Source organism: Gnatocerus cornutus, unplaced genomic scaffold, assembly GCF_029298725.1.
Source record: "Gnatocerus cornutus isolate USDA-ARS CGAHR unplaced genomic scaffold, icGnaCorn1.1 ctg00000312.1, whole genome shotgun sequence".
NCBI lineage: Eukaryota > Metazoa > Arthropoda > Insecta > Coleoptera > Tenebrionidae > Gnatocerus > Gnatocerus cornutus.
In genome coordinates, this window is record NW_028275631.1 from 1 (window position 1) to 8258 (window position 8258).

General features: G+C 46.0%; 1 non-coding gene across 1 annotated transcript; it reads left to right on the forward strand.

Annotated features, from left to right (window-relative positions):
* The first annotated feature begins 2851 nt into the window (after positions 1 to 2851).
* On the forward strand, positions 2852 to 2971 carry LOC148165456 (5S ribosomal RNA). Its single transcript, XR_015771458.1, has one exon. It is a non-coding gene; the product is annotated as a 5S ribosomal RNA (ribosomal RNA).
* Positions 2972 to 8258: the final 5287 nt, after the last annotated feature.

The following is an 8258-nucleotide window of genomic DNA, read 5'->3' on the forward strand; positions in this document are numbered from 1 at the left end:
CCTGAAAAGGGCCATTTATTTGTATCGATGGTGCCCCTACGTCGATATATACGATCGGAGCACGTTCCCGAAACCACCAGGACGTCGTCGTCGTTGAAAAAATTAAATCATCGTCGTCGACTTTTCACTTCTTTCTCTTGGGTGAAGCGGTTTTTTTCGCTTTGACGGTGACGGCTTTGGCCGTTTTCGGTTTCGGCGCTTTCGGTTTCTTGGTTGGACCGGCCTTGTTGGATTTCTTCGCTTTCGATGGCGTCTTGGGTTTGACGGGCGATCTGGAGGCGGCGCTGGCTTTCTTTTCGGGAGCGGACGCAGCCTTTCTAGCCTTCGATACGGCGACGCTCTTCTTTTCGGCGGCAGTTTTCTTAGACTTGGCCGAAGCGGCGGGGGCGGCCTTCTTACCGGCTTTTGAGGCGGATCCTTTTTCGGCGGACGTCGGCGCTGACGCGACGGAACGTTTAGCAACGCCCGTCTTCTTGGATTTCGCCGATGACGACGCGGTCGCAGCGGCAGATCTCTTTTTCGTGGCGGACGGAGCCTTAGCTGCACCGGTGACGGCAGAAGCCAACTTGAACGAACCGGAAGCTCCTTTTCCTTTGGTTTGGACCAACGAACCGGATGCGACGGCGCCCTTAAGGTACTTCTTGATGAAAGGCGCAAATTTTTCCGCGTCGACTTTGTAGTTGGCCGCGACATATTTCTTGATCGCCTGCAACGAAGAACCGCCGCGTTCCTTCAAGCCTTTGATGGCGTTGGTGACCATCTCCGAAGTGGGCGGATGAGAAGGTTTGCTTCTCGGATTTTTGGGCTTCTTCTCCTTCTTCACCGGTGAGGAGCCGGAAGTGGCACCGGCGACCGTCGAAGCTGCTTGATTTTCTACGTCGGCCATATTTTCGTCTATCGCGCGCGCGTTTTTTTCTTTTTATTATAGGTAGGCTTATTCTTCGGTGAAAGAACGAATGAACTTTACAGAACGAATTGGGCGCCAAAGTCAAAGTGTTGGCGCGTTCGAAAACGCGCGGACCGCGGACTAAACGAGAGCCTTCTCGTCGAGTTAGAAAATTCAGTGGGCCTCGAATACAGCTTTCGCGTGATGGCATCGTTCTCTTTACGCGAAGATCACCGCCTCCGGGTGCGGGAACATGAGCGATTCGGTCGGCGATGGCCTCCTGAATAACCTCAAGTTTTCCCGGACGACCAGCCGACCTCCAAAAGCGAACAAGGACCGATCGAACGTCGACTCGAACAAAGACCCTCCGAAACAAGGAGATGACATCCAAGTTCGACGCCGACGTTACGCGTTTTCCACGAATAACAGGAAAGTTCCGCTTTCGACCAGACAAACTTGGAAGCATCCTCTACAAGTTTCACGAACGAATCGGTCGAAAAGTACGTGCGATCTTTTCGAAAATCGCCTCGCAAAGAGACGCAGCACGGATCGGAGCGACGACCGACGAACCTGCAGAGTGTAGGAAAAAAATTCACAAACGGTCGAAGATGACGTCCGAGAAGGTCGAATTTTTTCAAGAACGAAGATAAAACCTTCGCCTTTCGTAGGAGTTGATTTTTGAAAACGATCTTGACGAACAGGTCGGAAAAAAAACGATGTCAATTTCGGACTCGACCATGAGAAACGAATTTGTACGACGAACGGACTTTTCGAACGACTTTTTTCGCAAAATCGACATTTTTTCCTCAAAAATTACCTCACACGACGAAATCCCATCATCGAAACATCACCGAAAACAGTTTTGACGGCGAAATTCTCGTCAATTTTACGAAAATAAAGGGAAAATCAGACGGACCACCGTCGAACATCCAGCGACGGGAACGGACGAGTTTTTTAATTTTTCTTGCCAATTCATTGCGAAAGAAGCAATTTTTCTCGACGAAACCATTTTATAATCATAAAAAAAACTCCCCAAACACCACAAACCAACAAAAATACGGAAATCTTGCATTGTTTGCATTTTTCAGACACTCTAAATAAAACTACGTCGATGTCGGCGGATTTTCAGTCGGTCGTCGGTCGACAGAAATCCAACGAAATTTTCATTTGTTCTTCTCAAAAACGAAAAACAAACAAATCAACAAAACATTCCCTACTATTAGTCGACATTTCGAGCAGAAACTACGAACGTCGAAAGATTTAAAAAATGAAATATGTAGGTGTGCGTGCGTGCGTACTTACTTGAAACTTTTTTCTTGTTTCATCGTCGCACTGGAACAAATTAAATTTTAATGCAATGTAAACGCGACCACACTTTCGACGAAAACATCTCTATGAATCGAACGACGTCGGAAAAAGAATAAATCGAGAAGAGAACAAATCATGAAACAACACACACCCACCCCGCCCGGCCCGGCCAGAGTGGTGGGAATTTCGATGAATGAACAGACAAAGAAACCAACTCTGTTATCAGTTCTAAGAAAGAAAGCAGGTAGCGGCGGCGGCGAACCTTCGACCGTACTACGGTCAGTTCATGAATTAACCCCGTCCGTTCGGAGTTTATTCATCTCCGGTCCGTGTCGGCGTTTACTTCAAGTGGGTGCTATTTCCATCTAAGCAAGCAAGTGAGTAAGTAAGTTCTCAAATTTTAAATTACGTTAATCGCAAGTGACTCGTTGAGATCGTCAAACGAACAATTTAATTTAACGCCTCATACGAGTTTTTTTTTTTCGTCATTTTGTCGCAAAAAAAAAACTAAAAAACGACTCGCAAAAAAAAATTTTTTTTTTTTCTTCTTTTAAATCTTGTACATTTTCTGACATGTGTACCATCGAAAAATGTCACATCCAAACGATCGAACAATCACAAAAAATCGTCAACGTACCATCTTGGAAAATTTTACCAGGCAACGACCATACCACGTTGAAAACTACCGGTTCTCGTCCGATCACCGAAGTCAAGCAACGTCGGGCGCGGTCAGTACTTGGATGGGTGACCGCTTGGGAACACCGCGTGCCGTTGTCTCTACTCTTTTCTTTTTTTATTAACATTTCTGATGTCAAACTTTTTTTAAATATATTTTTCACTATTTATATTTTCTCTCAGGAACTTATATAGTATGAAGACGAAAATTTTTAATTCGTTCGAGTTGAATTTGTGGTTCTGAAAAGAACCGATTTTTTTTCTTTTTTTTCCAACCAACTTCCAAGCTGCTCGAGGAGGATTTATTTTGAACTGGTGTATTTGGTGACGGCCTTGGTTCCTTCAGAAACGGCGTGCTTCGCCAATTCACCGGGCAAAAGAAGACGCACCGCCGTCTGGATCTCCCTGCTGGTTATGGTCGAACGTTTGTTGTAATGAGCGAGGCGACTGGCTTCAGCAGCTATACGTTCGAAGATGTCGTTCACGAAACTGTTCATGATAGACATAGCCTTGCTGGAGATACCGGTATCGGGATGGACCTGCTTCAACACCTTGTAAATGTAGATGGCGTAACTCTCCTTCCTCCTGCGCTTCTTTTTCTTGTCGCTCTTCGAGATGTTCTTTTGAGCTTTTCCGGCCTTCTTGGCCGCCTTACCGCTGGTCTTGGGTGGCATTCTCTTCTAGTCGTCGAGTTAAAAAAACGTTTAAAAACAGAAAACGAGACAGACACGACGTGCACGTTACGACGAGTATACTCGATCTAAAACGCCGCACACCTAAAATCCCTCTATTTATAACGAGCGAGCGACAAACAGGCGCTCCGCCTTAGTTCGTCGTTCGACCATTGCCCTAACGAGATGGCGCTGTACCGACCATATAAATTTCTAGCCTTCGCCGCGTTCGGCATTTATTTCAAGCCGTACGTTTGTCAGTGCGCTTCGTGTCAGTCGCAGTAGGTGTTTTGCTGTTTATATCGTATAACAACATGTCCGGAAGAGGAAAAGGAGGTAAAGTGAAGGGAAAGGCGAAGTCTCGTTCCAGTCGTGCCGGACTTCAGTTTCCCGTCGGCAGAATTCATCGTCTTCTGCGTAAAGGAAACTACGCCGAAAGAGTGGGTGCAGGTGCTCCCGTTTATTTGGCGGCCGTAATGGAATATCTAGCCGCCGAAGTTCTCGAATTGGCAGGAAACGCCGCCAGAGATAACAAGAAAACCCGTATCATTCCGAGACATCTTCAATTGGCTATAAGGAACGACGAGGAGTTAAACAAGCTCCTTTCCGGCGTTACCATCGCCCAAGGCGGTGTCTTGCCCAACATCCAGGCGGTGTTGTTGCCCAAGAAGACCGAAAAGAAGCCTTAAATTTAATTCTTCGCCGCCGTCATCTCGAACGAAAAACAAAAACTTTTATAAAAACCATCTTCACATCGGCCCTTCTCAGGGCCAAAAATTCAACTCGAACGAATTGATTTTTTCGCCAAAATACAACAACCTATGAGAATCATGTTAAAAAGTCTTTTAGATATTTTAAAGTTAAACCGATCAATTAATTCATTATACGAGCGTAGACTGAACGGAAGATTTTCGATTACATTCAACCAAGAAAGATGATTTTTACGACTTTTCATCGTAATTTTTAGAAAAATTCAATGCCCGACTAAAGCACGAACTCGACAACTCTATCTATAATAATTTATTGATTATCTAATTCAAGAAACATTCCGATTCGTCGTAAATTTCTTCACATTTCGCACATTAATCTGTTAAGAACATACACACACACACCGGTCGCCTATACGTGCTCTCCGTCTCGATAATTTCTTGCAGCAGCAGTCGTCAGCGGTGAGCCGTAATACTACAATCAATCGTTTTATTTGCTATGAGATTTTGTTTCAAGTCACGTCTGAGGAGAGTAACTCTACCCCATATTGGACATAACCTCAAATATACTCTTCGTGGCAAAAACGTTCTTTTAACGATGGTCATTCTAACCTAAAACTGCTGTCAAAATTGTCAAAGTCGCCGCCTGGATCACAAATTAAAATGATCACTCACTCCGTACGATTTTCATTTCGATTTGAAGACAAACACACAATTGAGCAACATATTTAATTCGTTTGATTTATTTTGTGGTTCTGAAAAGAACCGTTTTTTTTTGTTTGTTTGTTTGCTTGCCTGCGGGGGGTTTGTTGTTATTCCTCTGAGGATGCGGATACACGTCATAAAATGATAAAATTAACCGCCGAAACCGTAAAGGGTACGACCTTGACGTTTCAGGGCGTAGACGACGTCCATGGCGGTGACGGTCTTACGTTTTGCGTGTTCGGTGTAAGTTACGGCGTCACGGATGACGTTCTCGAGGAAGACCTTCAACACACCTCTGGTTTCTTCGTAGATGAGACCGGAAATACGTTTCACACCACCACGACGAGCCAATCTTCTGATCGCCGGTTTCGTTATACCTTGGATGTTATCGCGTAGAACTTTGCGATGACGTTTGGCGCCACCTTTTCCCAATCCTTTGCCACCTTTACCACGACCGGTCATCTTGATAAAATTAGGAAATTCTTCGTACAAAACGACGTAGCTTCGACCAAGTTCGTTATGGAACTAACGTCAAAATTTCATTCCGCGGGACTATTTATAAGTTACGGCAGCTCCACCTCGCGTTAAAAACGAATCCACCAATGGCGTCGCCGTATGACTCATCGAGTTTATAAAACGGCCGTTGGCGCGACGAAAATTTTCAGTTGACTTTCGAACGTTCGTACGTACGGTCGGTCGTTCGGTCGAAGCAAGCAAGCAAGCCACTACCTACGTTAATTCTTTTCATTTGATTCATCCGATATCCGAGATGGCGAGAACTAAACAGACGGCTCGTAAATCTACCGGTGGCAAGGCACCTAGAAAACAGTTGGCCACGAAGGCGGCCAGAAAAAGCGCTCCCGCCACCGGAGGTGTCAAGAAACCTCACCGTTACAGGCCCGGTACGGTCGCCCTTCGTGAGATTCGTCGTTATCAAAAGAGCACTGAACTTTTGATCCGCAAGCTGCCTTTCCAACGTCTCGTCCGAGAGATCGCCCAAGATTTCAAGACCGATCTCCGTTTCCAAAGTTCGGCCGTGATGGCACTTCAAGAAGCCAGCGAGGCTTATCTCGTCGGCCTCTTCGAAGACACCAACTTGTGCGCCATCCACGCCAAACGTGTCACCATCATGCCGAAAGACATCCAATTGGCGAGACGCATTCGTGGCGAGAGGGCTTAAATTTCCTCCATCCATCCATCCATCCATCCGATCCGACCATCTAGAATTAACAAATTCTTCATCTTCGAAGGTGTTAAAAGAAGAAAAAAAAAATCGGTTCTTTTCAGAACCACAATTATTTTCCAACGAATTGAAAATTTATCGTTCGCGCATGCAACTTTTTGAGATTGAAAAAAAAAAAAAAAAAAAAAAAAAGTTAGGTTATGTGATTTATTCACAAAATTCGTACTTACATAAAACGATAAACTTTTGCTTTTTTCTTTCACATTAAATTTTCTTTTAACTGAGACTATTTGAAACATTATTATATAATAAAGTTTATCATTCTTTGTAATAACACTGTTTCGACAGTCAAATGAATAGACAAGAAAATCAAATGAAAGTATGTATCTCCTCAACAGAATGTGCATTGTCCAAGCGAATCTTTCGTTCGTTTCTTGAAAATAATTGTGGCCCTGAAAAGGGCCATTTATTTGTATCGATGGTGCCCCTACGTCGATATATACGATCGGAGCACGTTCCCGAAACCACCAGGACGTCGTCGTCGTTGAAAAAATTAAATCATCGTCGTCGACTTTTCACTTCTTTCTCTTGGGTGAAGCGGTTTTTTTCGCTTTGACGGTGACGGCTTTGGCCGTTTTCGGTTTCGGCGCTTTCGGTTTCTTGGTTGGACCGGCCTTGTTGGATTTCTTCGCTTTCGATGGCGTCTTGGGTTTGACGGGCGATCTGGAGGCGGCGCTGGCTTTCTTTTCGGGAGCGGACGCAGCCTTTCTAGCCTTCGATACGGCGACGCTCTTCTTTTCGGCGGCAGTTTTCTTAGACTTGGCCGAAGCGGCGGGGGCGGCCTTCTTACCGGCTTTTGAGGCGGATCCTTTTTCGGCGGACGTCGGCGCTGACGCGACGGAACGTTTAGCAACGCCCGTCTTCTTGGATTTCGCCGATGACGACGCGGTCGCAGCGGCAGATCTCTTTTTCGTGGCGGACGGAGCCTTAGCTGCACCGGTGACGGCAGAAGCCAACTTGAACGAACCGGAAGCTCCTTTTCCTTTGGTTTGGACCAACGAACCGGATGCGACGGCGCCCTTAAGGTACTTCTTGATGAAAGGCGCAAATTTTTCCGCGTCGACTTTGTAGTTGGCCGCGACATATTTCTTGATCGCCTGCAACGAAGAACCGCCGCGTTCCTTCAAGCCTTTGATGGCGTTGGTGACCATCTCCGAAGTGGGCGGATGAGAAGGTTTGCTTCTCGGATTTTTGGGCTTCTTCTCCTTCTTCACCGGTGAGGAGCCGGAAGTGGCACCGGCGACCGTCGAAGCTGCTTGATTTTCTACGTCGGCCATATTTTCGTCTATCGCGCGCGCGTTTTTTTCTTTTTATTATAGGTAGGCTTATTCTTCGGTGAAAGAACGAATGAACTTTACAGAACGAATTGGGCGCCAAAGTCAAAGTGTTGGCGCGTTCGAAAACGCGCGGACCGCGGACTAAACGAGAGCCTTCTCGTCGAGTTAGAAAATTCAGTGGGCCTCGAATACAGCTTTCGCGTGATGGCATCGTTCTCTTTACGCGAAGATCACCGCCTCCGGGTGCGGGAACATGAGCGATTCGGTCGGCGATGGCCTCCTGAATAACCTCAAGTTTTCCCGGACGACCAGCCGACCTCCAAAAGCGAACAAGGACCGATCGAACGTCGACTCGAACAAAGACCCTCCGAAACAAGGAGATGACATCCAAGTTCGACGCCGACGTTACGCGTTTTCCACGAATAACAGGAAAGTTCCGCTTTCGACCAGACAAACTTGGAAGCATCCTCTACAAGTTTCACGAACGAATCGGTCGAAAAGTACGTGCGATCTTTTCGAAAATCGCCTCGCAAAGAGACGCAGCACGGATCGGAGCGACGACCGACGAACCTGCAGAGTGTAGGAAAAAAATTCACAAACGGTCGAAGATGACGTCCGAGAAGGTCGAATTTTTTCAAGAACGAAGATAAAACCTTCGCCTTTCGTAGGAGTTGATTTTTGAAAACGATCTTGACGAACAGGTCGGAAAAAAAAACGATGTCAATTTCGGACTCGACCATGAGAAACGAATTTGTACGACGAACGGACTTTTCGAACGACTTTTTT